We start from the raw sequence: 15,612 nt of genomic DNA, 5'->3' as shown, positions 1-15,612 counted from the left end.
TAGCGAGTGGCCTAAGTGCAGAATATTAGATAAACTGTTGAATGTGATGCTTCTGCACTAAAGTGGAAGTAAGTTCTGCTGTAATTGTCTTTACAAGTGCTAAGAAAGGCAGCAGGGTTGTATTGCTATGGCTTTGATGTGCAAAGAGCTCACCTAGTTGCTGCTACCACTAGTGACATGGTCTCAAGCACACATATCAAAGTGGTGCAGCAACTTAGTTTTCATTCTGTAGTTTTAAATCAAGCCATTTCTCTGAATTACCATTGTATGAAGAAAAATTGAGAAATGAGTTTAGCATTAGCAAACATTGGTCTTGTTGTTGACAATGGTGTTTTCCACACATGTAAGATGGGCTGCACGGCCACCTCTTCCCCAGTACCTTTTTATGTGTAACGAGTATACTAAAGATATTTAAAGTGTCCTTGTACATTTTGACTTTATCTTTCTTTTATCAGATAGGTGCTTTGTTGCTTTCTTTGCAGGAAAAGACAGTGTTCTTTGAGTGTTAGTTTGCAAGGACGTGTTCAAAGGTTTTACTCAGGGTCATATCTATAATTTCACATAATCTGTAGCTTTATTCACCATTTCTTTCCTTTTTTTTTTTTTAGCATTGCTTGCACTTTTGTGTGCAATGACACACTGACCTGCTGTACGATGAAGACATTTTAAGTGCACTGTGGAAGTGGAATTTTTAGGCTGTGCTCTTTGGCTGTAAGGCAGTGAGTGTGCACAGTTGCACACCCCCTGTTTGTTTCACACAGCACAGAAGTGGGCGAATTTCTTACTGAAGCTAGGTCTGTTGCAGTACAGCATTGTGAAGTCTACTTGTGCAACAGAAATGTCATTAGTGCTTGCCATGGTGTGTTTGGCTGTAGGTGAACTGGGCCTTGGCTGTGTTTTTTGAAATGACTTCCTCTCAAGGATGCCAGATTGAACGCTTGGTACACGCATGCACACACATACGCACACACAAATGGGTTAACTGATTTGTACTTGTCTGTGCTAGTTGTTGTTCAGTACAGTTTGACAGTGTATGTAATTTATGTTCAGCCCTGGTAGGTAAAGCCCATTGAATGCTGAGTGTGGCACCTGCTCAGGATAAGGGTGGCCTTTTCTGCTTCACCTGTGGCAACACGCCTTGCAATCATTTCAATTACTTTCAGTACGGCTGTAGCAGCAGTATGGATGTTGCACCCTGTTGGTCCTCCAATTGAAGTATGCTTTGGTAATCTGCATCCACTTGTTCGTCAATAAAAGAATGCCTTTCCCTATTAGTATCCATTACAAACTGTGCTTCACACCAAATGTGGTCCAGGATTTAATTGCATGCCAAGTCGCATGTGATGCAAGGGAGACCGCTTGCATCTTGAGCAAGGTGCTTGCCCTGATATATTTGGTGTAGGAAGCATGCATTATTTTGTCCATATAATTGAAAGCTATACTGGTGAGAGAAAAACATTCCTACATTTTTAATTTGCCAAGCAATATGTTCATCTCGGGTACAGTGAGGCAACCACAGGTGAGTAAACACTACAGCAGCCCATCAAGCAGCATTTATTTTCCCGTCTTTGATCTTGTGAACATTAATGTACAGGTAAAGATAGACATAGTCTGAAAGTAGGAAACAGTAAGGCAGCACATTAGGAATGGCACACTGAAGGAAATATTTAAAATTTATCTTGGAATATGTAATTATACCCCCTTGCACCTTAAGCAAGGAACAGAAATGCAGCATACCGTGACACCTTGCTACATGTGTGTTCTTTGGTATGGGAAAAGTTGGTGTAATTCATTCACTATATTTTCCCCTAGTTGTAATCTTTACGAGTGTTAACTTGCTGGGCATCTCCTCCACATGCCTACCCAATTTTCTTTGTTTAGTGCTGGTAATGAAGAACAGCTTTGTTTCACATTACAATACGAAGGCAAGGAGCAACCTTAAGGATGCTGCATGGATTGATAAATCCTTGAATTTGCCTGGGAAAAATTGTTAGGAAGTTTACTCAGCTAATGGCACTGGCACGACTGCCATCAGAGCTAGTTCGTCTGTTTAGCTGTTCACAATTTTAGTCTATACTAGTGGCTGTGCCTACATTTATACCAATCCGTATAAACCAAAACTCGTACTAGGTGGCTTGGTGTGGTAGAAGTCTTGTGGGTGTAAACAAGCCATTTGAATGAATTTGTAGACAATTTTTACCTACTAGTTTCTCCAACCCAAATGGTTTCACAGCTAGGCCACAGGTAAATTCACTAAAACATTTTCACTTAGAGTATGTCCACATTTATTTTCAAGTTTGCAGTTTTGCAACTGCTTTTAGGAGAGAGTCTCGTCGGAAGCCATTTTGCTATAATTATGCTCCGGGCAGCCACGAGCATATCCAGAGCTTCATCTAAAGGTGGGTCCTCATCAAAACAGAATAAGAGGCACTGCACGCTCTTATCTTGTTGGCACAGTAATAAGGCCTCCAGCCTTGTCCTGTGGATCCTCCTGCAGCTCTAGGAGGTCGCAGCTCTAGAACGGTAAAAAAGAGCAAGAAAAGGCCATGGGGCTCCAAATTGGGCAGTTTCAGATTTTGCGTGTGCAAAACGGCACGCCCAGCTTGCATTCTTTTGTGATTTGCGGTTTTGTAAGCCCGGTGGTTTGAGTCTCCTATAACTGTGTAAGTAAAATCTAAAACCTTATTGTCGTGAGCCACTGTGAGCAACAGGTAGTCTCCTGCTTCCTTGATTTATGACCCTGCCATATGGCATTTTTTAACGTTCTTGAGTCTGTCAGATCGTACTCATGTGAAACAGCACATGCTAGCATAAAAATTTTTTTTAATCCGAGGGTGCCTAAGCACTTCTTTCGAGTTGTGAATGCGAAAGCATTAATGTTGAACACTGCTGAGCGATCCTTCAATTTATAAACTCGTGGGCAAGCAAGTGCGTTGAGATGCTTAGTATCTAGGAGGTGCTCACTTGCTGCATTTTGATTTGGTCTTGCCGAGGCACTAGTAGAATGCAGGCGAGAGCTTGCACGGACAAGGAACGCGCAGATACACGGGCTCCCGAGAGCGAGGGTGACGTGGCATCACGGCCAAAGTTGGTCACAGCAATGGCCTCTACCCTTGCGCAGCACCTGGCATGCCATAGTTGCAGCAGCTGTACCCTTTCGCCCGCTCTGCTCCATCGAGGTGGGCATATGACATGGTGGCGCACCCAATGGGGATTTAGGTGCAGTTTTAAAGGGAATGCTTTGTTTGCCCCTTCGAATTTCCTACTGCTGCTGCTGTCTGGCACACCGCGTTGAGGGGTTGTTCAAAGCGTGTGTATACATGACAGGAACGCGGCAGAGAAGAAAGGTGATGCGAGAAACTCTTTTGGACCTTTGCACTGTGTCAAATGTGCACAATGCCTTCTGGAGCTCCCACGACATCGCCAGCTGTAATTAACCTTGACCCCCGTGCAAAATCATTGCAGAAATTTCAGAGCTTGCCTTTCTACAAACATGCAATTCCAGAGAAAAATCCAGAGGGAATCTAGATAAGAAGTTGGTAGGGATGAGGGGGGAGTGAGGCAGAGAATTGGTAGAACCGATGCAGCCGCGAAGTGTTCACTCACAGTTGCTATACGAGGGAGTTGACATGAGAATGGAAGGAAATGCTACTTCTATAGACGCGACAGCGGTTGCAGGCAAACAGAATAAATTGAAGTTAAAGGTACAATGGTACAGTACGTTTCTGATATTCCTGAAAAATAAATGCCATGCAAATTTGTCAAGCAGGCAATTTCATGCAAGTGCACCGTAGGGCGACATTACAGAAGCGGTCACACGTCAAATGAAGACTTCTGCGTCTGCTGCATTAGCTTTGCAGCTGTGGCATTGCTCGAGGTCATGGATTTGATCCAGACCGCGGCAGCCGCATTTTGATGGGGCTGAAATAAAAGATGCCTGTGCACTTAGATTTAGGGACACGTTAACAAACACCACAATAACAAAATTAATTAGAAGTTCGACACTACGGCGTGCCTTATAATGCGATTGTGATTTTGGTAAACACAGCCCCATAATTCTGCCACGATGCAATGTGCCATTTATGACTATTACATATACTCAACTCTCTCCGAGGTTAATGTTATAAAGTATGGCGGACAACAACTCCTCATGCAAACCTACTGATGTGTGTTCTATGTACTATGCAGACAAGCAGCAGTGGGGCACGCAAGGTAATGTTTAACATCAACTCGCATGTGAGACTAAACGTTGAAGAAATTAAGCATTCGCAGTCAATATCACCGCTAATTATCATCAATCAAAGCAAATGGTACAGAAAGCTTTGTGGCTTCGCGTTATTCCTGCAGTGCATGGGATCTGCAGAATTCTTTCGCTTGCCCAGACAAATAGCCTTTTTCGCTCAATGGGCGATTTGATGCTTTTGCATAGAAAGAAAAAGAGATGCCACACATGCTACTGTAAACGAACTCAATTGGGACCTTCCCATAGAGACGGTTCTTTATAGAATGATCCAGTAGTGCCCGTGCCCCCTCCGAAGTTTTCCGGAGGGGGCTCTAGGGAGCTCGATTACTCTGTTCATTTGAGCAGTTGCCTGTACCTTTTCACTTAAAATTTTATTGTGGCTAAAAGCTTACAGCATCCTTGTCAGTGCAACGTGCGCAGCTTTTGATTCATACTTTCGATTTATTTATGCAAATCCTGAAAATAAGAGGACACGCTCATTAAAAGCACCAATGGCGGCTATCTCATCTGTATTTTCTCATTTAAACATTTGTTTTAAATTTTCATTTTCAACACCATGCACAAACACAATATATTTAAATATATACACAGGACAAAGTTTATTGTATCTTTGAAAGAGAATGAGGTAGCCAATTAGCAATTATTTCTAGAGGTATGGATAGCATGTGCCTATAGAGAATGGATATGTTGCTGTATGTCCATTTCGCTTCAAATTGCTTTGCGTGCTTTTTTGATCCCGGAAAAAACCTGCAGACTTCAGTGACCCCTTCTGCAGAGGCTTTTATCAACGGCGTGTGAAATGCACCTCAACCATATGTGTCTCGGTATTGGTTCTCTGTCCAGTAGGCAGTGCTAACGACTTGTGAAAAAGAAAAGGAACTTTTAATAATTTACAACATTTATTAGGGATGGAAACAATGCCACTTGCATGCAGAGGTCTTAAATATATAGATAGTTCACTGGGCAACCGCGAAATGAAGCCGAGCCGGATGCTTTACTTGGACTCTCAATAAAAAAAAAATATAGAAAGCTGCAGTTTTGCCGGAAAGGCAAAGCAGTATTAGTGCACACACTATTGAAAGTGGGCACTTTCAGCTGCACGCTGGAAAGTCCAACAAAACTACAAGTGAAGCTAAATTTTTTTTCTTGATGGAGTGACCACAAATGTAATGCTTTTCTTTACTACGCATCCCCTGCTTGGACAGCGAGGATTGTCTTTTGTGACTTCTCGGGACGCCCTGCAGCGGACGACGCAGAGGATTGGCCATACACACTCGCGTTGCAGAGAATGCCTGGCGCTGGGCAGTTACCGCCCTAACAAATGTCAGCTTGCGAAACCTGCATCATGCCCAATTTTTTGGGACCACTATTTCCATGTTCGAAAGCACAATCAGCTTGGTACATTTAACCCGCAGGCGAGGAGGAGGTGCGGATGAAGTATTAGAATCAGCCGCACCCAATGACTTGTGTGCCGCATAAAATTGTTGGTTTATCAAATGCTGGTACTATTTTATCTCTGTCTAAAGGTAACCTGCGTAGTGTTGCAGTCTCAGTATATTATCACCATCAACAATCTAATCAAACCTCTTAAAGGTATAACTGTCAAACTTCATGTCGTCGCAACTTTTTGTAGATATGCTTGTGAAAATGACAATCGAACGTCCAGAACCATTTCGATGCATAGAACACCGACTTGAATTTTTTCTAAAGGCATGTGTCACTTCTGGCTTTAAAGATTTCGTTTGTAGGCCCTTTTTAAACGAGAGCTAAACTATTACTTGTTTCCTGGCAGGAGAAAGAAATGGCAGATATTCTGTATTTTAAAAAATGGGGGCCACTTTTTGGTGATGTGTACCGAAAATTCACACTGTGTAGGTTGCTTATGTGCTCTGAAAACAGTTACTGATAGTTGCTTTCTCCCAATTCTTATGCTTTATATGTAGCATTTAGTTGTTTTCCCCTGGTATCCTCGGTAAAATATGCGGGGCATGGCGTTTATATTTATTCAAAGTACGAAGCAGCGTTCCAAGTGACGAGCGATATATGTTTATTCTGTATAGTTTCATTACAGCCTTTGAAGAAAGTTACTCATTGAAGCGTTTTGGAGTGTCATCCTGCCGCTAATCTAAATGTTTCCCAGACTCTTAGAACAACAGCACAAGAGACGGTTGACTTTCCGTGAAAATAGAGAGAATTTTAAATGCAATGCATTGCAAAACTTTCACTTTCTTGCTTTAAATGGAAGTGTTGCAGATAATTACTAAATCCACATTTTTTCTTTTGTTTTCATGCACCATATGAGATTAGTAGTTTGTTTTTATGGTGTCCACATTGAGCTAAACAAGGCATCTGGTTGATGTCGGGGGAAAATTGGGGGCATATGGTATGGCCAATGTGTAGGCAATGCTTCAAATAGGTGGGTTAATCCAGTATAATACATATGCAAGTAGTCCGTCGCATTATTAGTCTGTTTTACGAGTGGCGTAAAACTTAGACAGCCATGCTGACATAATTACAACTGCAACTGAGGTCAAATGTTGCAAACATAAGGGGGAAAATCCGCCAAGTTCATGTGCGATGGTAAATGCGTTTTGATCAAATACAGCGTTAAAAAAATTGGAGCAAGTGTTTGAAAGTATCACTCTGCTGCACCGCTGCTGTAGGTGGACAGTTAAAAACCCACCGCCGGCACCCAAAGCAAAAAGAGGAAAAAAAGAAACTGTGGGTACAGGTGCTCCCGAACACGGCGTACGGTAGTGTTTGGGGTGTTCCGCCTGGGGAGTGCACCTGAATGCATTAGCTTCTACATGTAACCCGGAGGGTTGGATATGTTCACGGGCCGTAATGCGGACATGGCTGCATTAATCACTCTGCTACTATTAGCTAGGTGTCCCAAGAGAACTCTGCATTGCTTATATTTCATACATTGAAGGAATAGGCAGCATTTGAAATATTAACATTTCTGGCTTATTTAGAAGCATTAAAATAATTATTAAACCCTCTTCTTTTTGTTTTATGCGTGATATATTAGTTTCACCTGGTACCCTCACTGAAACAAAGGAAGCAGAATCGTTTTGTTTGGTGACTGTAAGGACGTTAATGGGTGAAGTGTAGGTGAAGTTCAAAATACTTGGGTAATTGGGGCTTTCACAATAAATTACCTACGCAAGCACCCTAGAGTATTATGAGCGTACCTAACGAGCAGGAGAGAATTGAGCCCGCTGCCCTGGCAGAACTATAATATCCACCAAGACCAATCTTAGTGAAAATTGGTGGTACACTATGTACACTCTCTGTGTGAAGTTAAGTATGGTTGGGTCAAATACAGCCTTTGTAAAAGCAAAATCTTATTCAAGTGTTGGAGCGTGTGATACGGTGCTGCTATCAGCAATGCATCCCAGTGTCCCAACATGGCTGTACTTTACAGCAGGTTTATATTTTGTGGAAAGCGGACGAGGGACATGGTAACTGCAATGTGCAGCAAAATTTTTACTTTCGTGGTCCAGTTAGAAGCATTGCAAATAACTACTGAGCCATTGTTTTTCTTTCTCTATATTCAGGCACCATAACATGTCCCGACTGGGTTTCAGCAATGTTCTCAGTGAACTAAACAAGATATATTCTTTATAATTGATGAAACTAAAGGGCACGTTATGGGCAATATGTAGGTAAACTTCGAAGACGGGACCAATTATCGCATTTGCAGTAAATTATGCACGCAAGCGATCCGGAGTTTTATGAATTTGTTTTGCAAACAGAGAATTTATCCCCCTGCCCCGGGAGAACTGTGAACTCAACCGATATCAAATCTAGCGGAAATTAGTTTGGGGGGAGAGAGCAGGGAGTGAGGGAGGGAGGACACCATGGTAAATGTTATGGCGAAGTAACATGTGTCTTGATGAATTACTGGCTTTTTAAAAATTTCTAACAAGAAGTGCTCCAACGCATTACTTGTGGGCAAGGCTTCAAACTGGACAGTCTGGTATATACGGGCAACCTTTTAAAGTGTGTGGTATAGTCACAAGAAACGAACTTTTATTGCAACTGTTCGAAAGAAACAGCTTCACTGGAAATCGGGTTTTAAGTCTCTCAAGGTTGCACACATCTGCTACCTTTTTTTCTTATAAATATTGCAATAATTTATGTTGATTGTACTTCGTTGCGTATAACCTGGACAATACTTTTATGTAAACTAGCAATACATTTATGTTGTAGACTTAAACATCAACTACAGTTCTTTTTTTTAATTATTAAAATTGCACATTTCTTATGTTGCGCTGTACTGCTACTGGGCAGGACCCGGGGCCCTTGTGAGGCACTCATTGCCTTTTGTCCATGTCATCATCATCATCATCCTGTTCTATGTCTACTACAGGACGAAGGCCTCTCCCTGTGATCTCCAATTACCCCTGCCCTGCCCTGCACCAACCGATTCCAACTAGTGCCCACGAATTTCCTACTTTCATCGCTCCACCTAGTCTTCTGTCGTCCTCGATTGCGTTTCCCTCCTCTTGGTACCCATTCTGTAACCCTAATGGTCCAACGGTTATCTAACCTGCGCATTACATGACCTGCCTAGCTCCATTTTTTTCTCTTGATGTCAATTAGAATATCGTCTATACCCGTGTGCTTTGTGATCCAACTGCTCTCTTTCTGCCTCTTAACGTTATGCAATCTTCGTTCCATCGCTCTTTGTGCGGTCCTTAACTTGTTGTCAAGCTTCTTTGTCAGTCTCCAAGTCTCTGCCCCATATGTCAGCATTGGTAAAATGCAGTGATTGTACACCTTCCTTTTCAATGATAATGGTAAGCTTCCAGTCAGGAGCTGGCAATGTCTGCCATATGCAATCCATCCCATTCTTATTCTTCTGTGAATTTTCTTCTCATGATCAGGGTTCCCTGTGATTAATTGACCTAGGTAAACATACTCCTTCACAGACTCTAGAGGCCGACTGGCGATCCTGAACTCTTGTTCCTTTGCTCGGCTATTTATCATTATTTTTGTCTTCTGCATATTGATCTTCAATCCCACTCTTACACTTTAAGGTCCTCAAACATTTGTTGTAACTCATCTGCATTGTTGCTGAATAGAACAATGTCATCGGCAAACCGAAGGTTCCTCAGATATTCGCCGTCTATCTTTACTCCTAAGCCTTCACAGTTTAATACAGCTTAATGAATACTTCTTCCATGCACGCAGTGAATAGCATTGGGGTGATTGTCTCCCTGTCTGACCCCTTTCTTTATAGGTATCTTCCTGCTTTTCTTGTGTAGAATTAAGGTAGCTGTAGAACATTTGTAGATATTTTCTAAGGAATTTATGTAAGCGTGCTGTACTCCTTGATTACGTAATGCTGCTGTGACTGCTGGTATATCTACTGAATGAAATGCCTTTTCGTAATCTATGAAAGCCATATAGAGAGGCTTATTATACTCTGCTGATTTCTCGATTACCTTATTAATGACATGGATATGATCCATTGTAGAATATCCCTTCCTGAAGCCAGCCTGTTCCCTTGGTTGACTTAAAGGGAAGCTGAAAGCTTTTCCAGAAGAAATGAGTGAAGAGCAGTACGGTCGTGGTTTTCATCCCTCTGAATTCGAATATCGCATCGAAATTGAGCGAAAGAAAGCGCAAACTTATTTTATTTCGACGAAAAGTGCAGCAGTAGACACGCCCAGCTCGCGCGCCTCGTTTCCGCCTGTGATTGGTCGGGTGCCTCGTGACGTCAACAATGGTGTTCGTCCAGACCGACTGCTGCCGCTACACACAAAGCACGGTGCAAGGTAGTTTGGTGCTGTTTTGCTGAGATGGTCATGGAAAATTTCGAGAGCTTGCGTTTCTCTGAGGAGTTCGGCGTTAAGTGCAAACTCCACGAGAGCGATTTTGCGCGCGACGGTGATGGGCGACGGCTTCGAGCGACAATTAAAACGGGCCATCGCTTGAACAGATCGCTCGGTGTTGTCACTCGACTGCTCGTTTCTAGAAATCTAGAACCCGTCGCTCGTCGCCCATAAGTGCTATGAGCGACTAGCCAATAGTGCGAAGCCGGAACTGGATGTACAGGCTCGTCCACTCTTAGGGTGAACACGGCTCACCGTAGCCGCGCTCCGCGGGGCGCCAGTGCGTCCGTTGCGGCGGCGCATCGAAGCGAAGCGGCGCAGGCGCACACGAAACTCGGGGAGGCGCTTCGCGTCGTCTGCTACAGCGCGCGCGGGAGCGCGCAGCTCTGGCTTTGCTGTAAAGTACACTTCGCTAGACCCAGGTAACTGAGCGACCGAGGCGGCGTTGCAGGAAGGCGCACTACACTAACTGGAGCATTTTCCATCTGGCTCGGTCTACAGATTGTGAACAGCCTGCTTAATCAACATACATTAACATAAACAAGCTTCTCATCACATAAATCACTTAGCATGTTTTTGATAAGCGATGAGGGTAAAAATACGGTCATCTTTTGGCGCTCTTTATTAGGCTGGGGCCATATTATTTTACTCTCACAGCACTTGGTGCACTGCATACCGAGAAACCTATTAGGCGCGCTCTTCTTCGTTGGAGTCATCATGTGATGAGCCTAGCGCGCCGTTTCGCGCATGTCTTGATGCTAGAACGAATTTGCTTAATTGACCTAAGAAAGCGACCGAAACCCGCAAGAAATTCCACAGAAAGTTATAGAACGATTGTTCAATCATGCATCATGTTTGCCATCGATTTTACCATTAAGGAGGGCAATAATATTACTTCGACAGCAACTATAAGAAGTGACATCCACTACTTCGCGACTCTCTTATTGACGCGTTAATGTCGCTGGTAGGGGTGCATGGAGCGCTTTACGCGATGTAGGAAAGTGCTCTCCCCGGCATAGTAACTGATTTGGCGGCAATTTTACTCCCCCTTTTCATCTTTCTACATCCTATAAAAAAATTAAATTCATTTTTGTTGACACAGTTTGGGTAAAATCACCGAAGCGGTGCCGGTCCTCTGACGCGTCTATACATGACGCGAGAAGTCGCATTCTAATTTAGAGGAATCGTCGGTCAATTATTTGATTACATTGATTAGGTGAAGTGAAACATGTGGCGCCGATGTTTTTTTGGTTGGTTGTTTTTTTCCCCTTAGAGTCAATGCACGCCGCAAGCGAATGCTGTTTCTGTCCGTTTTGAATGGGTAATTGGAATGGAAAATCTATAATCTAGATGTCTGTTTTCTAGCTTGACGTTATTCGGTTCTATTTTATATGAGTACTTCCTCGGAATAGGTCGTATGCAGATTCTCACTAGCATATAATAATTTGTTAATTGTGCGGTATACGTCCCGAAGCGACACATGGCCTCTGCGTTACACCATATAGGTGGGCAACGCATAAATTTGGAGAAAAGGAGGAATTGATTTCGCTTCTTTTAGGGGTTGTGGGGGGGGGGGGGGGGGGGGGGGGGGGCAGGCTGAGTGGGTAAAACCCAAATATGGATATGGCACAGGAACCCTTGGCGCGAACAAGCGATGCTGTTGTGCCGTCGTGGGAAGGGGCAAGTCCGTGTGTTGGACGAACGCGGCCACGATAATTAAACCGGCGTTCATGAGGCCGGTCCGGTGTCGTCTGCCGTCAGCATGCCAGTCGTCGGCAAACGGGCTCGACATTTGTAAAAGCCAAGCCCGGCTCAAGCCATATTGTTGTGGTCGGCACAGTCTACTTTTTAACTGACCATGGGCGTCAGTCGGATCTAACGCCTCCCCCCCCCCCCCCCCCTTCTTTTTTGCTTAGGTCACGCTACCCCATCTTAGCATAATATGATGATGCGGTGCAGCCGACGGCTGCTCAAGTGAGTGACTGGCCGCTCACGAGTTAAAGATTCTGGGATGACTCGTCAAATCTGGTGTCTTTCGATTTTCGCAACGCTTTTTAGACTCCTGCATCTCTACCAGCCACTACCAAACGCTTGTCGGTACGTTTCTTGGCAAAGGTCCAATCATCCCTGTTGAGAGTGGGGGGGACTCACGTATATGAAAACTGCCAAGGAAAGCAGTTGCCCTGATGAAGGCACGCTCCCCTGTCGAAACGTTTGCACCAGCCTGTTCGACCACCGTTATCACCGCAACATATTTGTGTGTTGCGGTGAAGCATGCCGATATTGGGAAATATTTACGTGAATCTGGAATGTATGCATGGTTTCTGTCGGCGACGAACCTAATGTTCTACTCTCAACAAAGCAGATTTTCGCGGCAGGATGCATGATGTCTTGAGAACTTTTGTTGGCTAAAGCCATACATGCCAGGTTAGCTTTTGTCACAATAATACCTCTTACTGCAATACACAATTGTGTAATGCAGTAAGAGGTATTATTGTGACAAAAGCTAACCTGGCATGTATGGCTTTAGACAACAAAAGTTCTCAAGACATCATGCATCCTGCCGCGAAAGAGGCCTCGCTGCAGGTCACGCCCGCCGTAGTTAGCCAAAACCTTACGTGACCGTTCACTGCAAAACACCTCCTGTATTGCGGTGAATCGTAATAAAGCACATTTGTCAGTTTAGAATGTAAAGACCCTTGCCCTTCGCTTTTGTAATATTATGACTCAGTTTAATGAGAACATGTATTCACTGCTAAAAACATCCACATTGAAATAGAGATATGAACACTGATGGCAGCCTGTGTGATGTTTTATCCCTTTACTTTTTTGTGTACCTGTCACGCTGCAATTATGAAATTTTCCTGTACTTTGTAAGGTGCTGACGTACATAACATTACATCACAAGGAGCCACTGTGTAATTAGTGTTCAAGGACCATTGTGATGCCTTTTCTCAAGAAAGGTTTAGATTATGTTGTTGTGAAGTTTTTTTTTTTTTTAGAGAGGTAGCTTTCTGAGAAGAAATCAGATGTCAGGAAATAGACCTCAATGGCACAGTAACTTTTCTTGGCTGCCTTTTGCTCAAATGTGCCCTAGACATAATTGAGTGATTTGCACTTAATTGCAACTGGACAGCAGCCTTAGCTTGGGAGACCAGTGATATATGGCATATTTTATCAAACTAGGCGACACATAGCATTACCAGTACGAATAGAAACCTGTTTAAATGTTTGTCACCTTTAACACCTAGATTTTCGACCATGAATTCAGAAAAATCTGTAGCACATTTAGAACCTAGATTTTAAATGCTGTATAAGTTGGCTTCTTGTTCACTGCAGCTGTGCTCGGCTTCTGTCCAAACGGGAGAGCACTTCTGCACAGCTTATTAGGGAAAATTCTTATTTACATACCTTCTTTTTATTTATCTCGCCTACAATCACAATCAGATGTTTATAGCACATGAATGTGCTGTGCATGAATCTAACTTACAATGCCATGTTCAACAGCACAGTGCATGTAGCTGGTGTTGGTTCATTCAAGCTAAGCATTACTACAGCCTTTAACTGTAGGTATCATGGTATGAGAGCAGAGAAATGGATATGCAAAGACAGTTGGGCGCCTTGAGACATCTTTGTTGTGTGTGAAAAGGTGACAGATACACAAAATGGAGAGAACACATGCACTTTCATATTTTCTCGTGCACAAAAAAAGCCGGAGGAATAAGGTTTCTTCACTGTGCCATAGAAACTATATGTTTGCTCTCAAAGGTAATTCACATTCATTGGATTTGTTCCTGTGCTGTGTTTATTTTCTTGAGTGTGCTTTAGTTTTTGCACGTCAATGTTTCAAACTCATTTTTATTTTCACAGACTGAACATCCCACGTCTTGGTTTGACTTCCTGGTACAGGATACTTGCACTTAGCATGGAGTGATGAAGCAGAGCAGTGTACATTTATTTAATGTGCAGATTTTAGCAGTATAACAGCAGTTCATTAAAAAAGACATGTGTGCTGAAAATAAAGTGTTCTTACCCACACTCCTCGTTTTCTATTTATTTATTTATTAATACTGTCAACCCTCATAGAGGGTCATAACAGAGAGGACAATACAATTACATAAATCAAATATGGACAATGTCAATTTGCGTAAAGTTGCTTGACACTTGTCAATTCACAGTGAATAAGATGTTCACTTGAATGCTGTTCAGCACACTTCTGACATTTATCAATATACGTACAATGGATATCAAGTTGCACATATCACTTGGCACTTCAAAACTAAATCGAAAACTCCCATAAATATGCCTCAGCGGCATTTTCAAAGTCGGTGACATCTTTTAGGCTGACAATAGCGTTTGGCAATTGGTTCCACATTTCTATCGCATCCAGGAAAAATGAGTATCGATATGTATCACTGTTGGTACGGTCCGGCTTTATGACGTAGTCGTGGTTAGTTCGCGGGTATCTTTTGCCTGGAGCATGTAGATATTTGAGCTTATCAATCTAAAGTTGATCCTGCATTATTTGATAAAGCACCTTCAGCCTATATTTTTTCCTACGTACCTCAAGAAGATCGAAGTTGCAACGCTGTAACATAAGCGTGACTGATTCCTTCCTTCGGTATGTCGAACAAATAAAACGTGCCGCCAGACTCTGTATCCTTTCCAACTTCCTCATAAGCATCACTTGATGGGGACTCCAAACAACGGCTGAATATTCTAGTATCATCCTAATGAAGGCGGTGTATGCAATAAGTTTTACATTACGCGATGCATGTTCCAGTTTTTTTTTCTCAGAAAATATAACTTTTGATAGGCAGTCATGCAGACGTTATCTGTACGTTGGTTCCATGTCAATTTTGCTCGTATTCCTGTATTCTCATCAGCAAAACCACTTATATGGGGAACTGATGATGATAAGTGCTCATGAGCAATTTAAAGAACAGCCTTGAACCCTACTCATGCACTGGTAAAATGTATAGATGCAGTGAAATTGAAACAGAAGGCAAAATAGCAAAGATGATGCAGTATTTGTCAGACAATTATGTCAGCAACTTTTGCATAAAACGATTTACTTAGAGCATACTAGCACTACAAAGCACCCATCTTTCTTATTAGGCATACATTACTACAAGCTCTTTAGAGGTGCTCACAAGAGAGATGCTGGCTTTAATGAGGAACCACAGAGGTTAAAGGCAGCCATGAAAATGTATTAAGAAATTATGCAATGCATAGTATTTACTCAGTTCAGAGAGCTTCCAAAGTTGCCATAAGGCCTTGATAGCTGTGGATGAGGGAACAGTTGTAGCCCTATTTGGAGCATGAGAAATGAACATTAAGATCAAAACATGAGTAACAACTCGTAATGCAATTAAAAAATCTCGCTATACTTTAAAAAAAAACAGTGAAATAAAATTAGTGACAATTTCCTTTTCTTTTTACTTCATTTAGGTTCAATATACTGATTTTAGTAACACAAAAAAGCAGAGTGGTGAAGCACATAAGCAAAATGCTAGTCTGTTTTTA

The 15,612-nt window shown here is 42.6% G+C and overlaps 1 long non-coding RNA gene across 1 annotated transcript; it reads left to right on the top strand.

Moving 5' to 3' along the window:
- The first annotated feature begins 12,002 nt into the window (after positions 1-12,002).
- On the top strand, positions 12,003-14,124 carry LOC142565961 (uncharacterized). Its single transcript, XR_012824934.1, has 2 exons — positions 12,003-12,183; positions 13,957-14,124. It is a non-coding gene; the product is annotated as an uncharacterized LOC142565961 (long non-coding RNA).
- The last annotated feature ends 1,488 nt before the right edge of the window (positions 14,125-15,612 follow it).

The sequence above is a fragment of the Dermacentor variabilis genome, unplaced genomic scaffold, assembly GCF_050947875.1.
Source record: "Dermacentor variabilis isolate Ectoservices unplaced genomic scaffold, ASM5094787v1 scaffold_12, whole genome shotgun sequence".
NCBI lineage: Eukaryota > Metazoa > Arthropoda > Arachnida > Ixodida > Ixodidae > Dermacentor > Dermacentor variabilis.
This window is presented reverse-complemented; position numbering and strand designations above follow the sequence as displayed.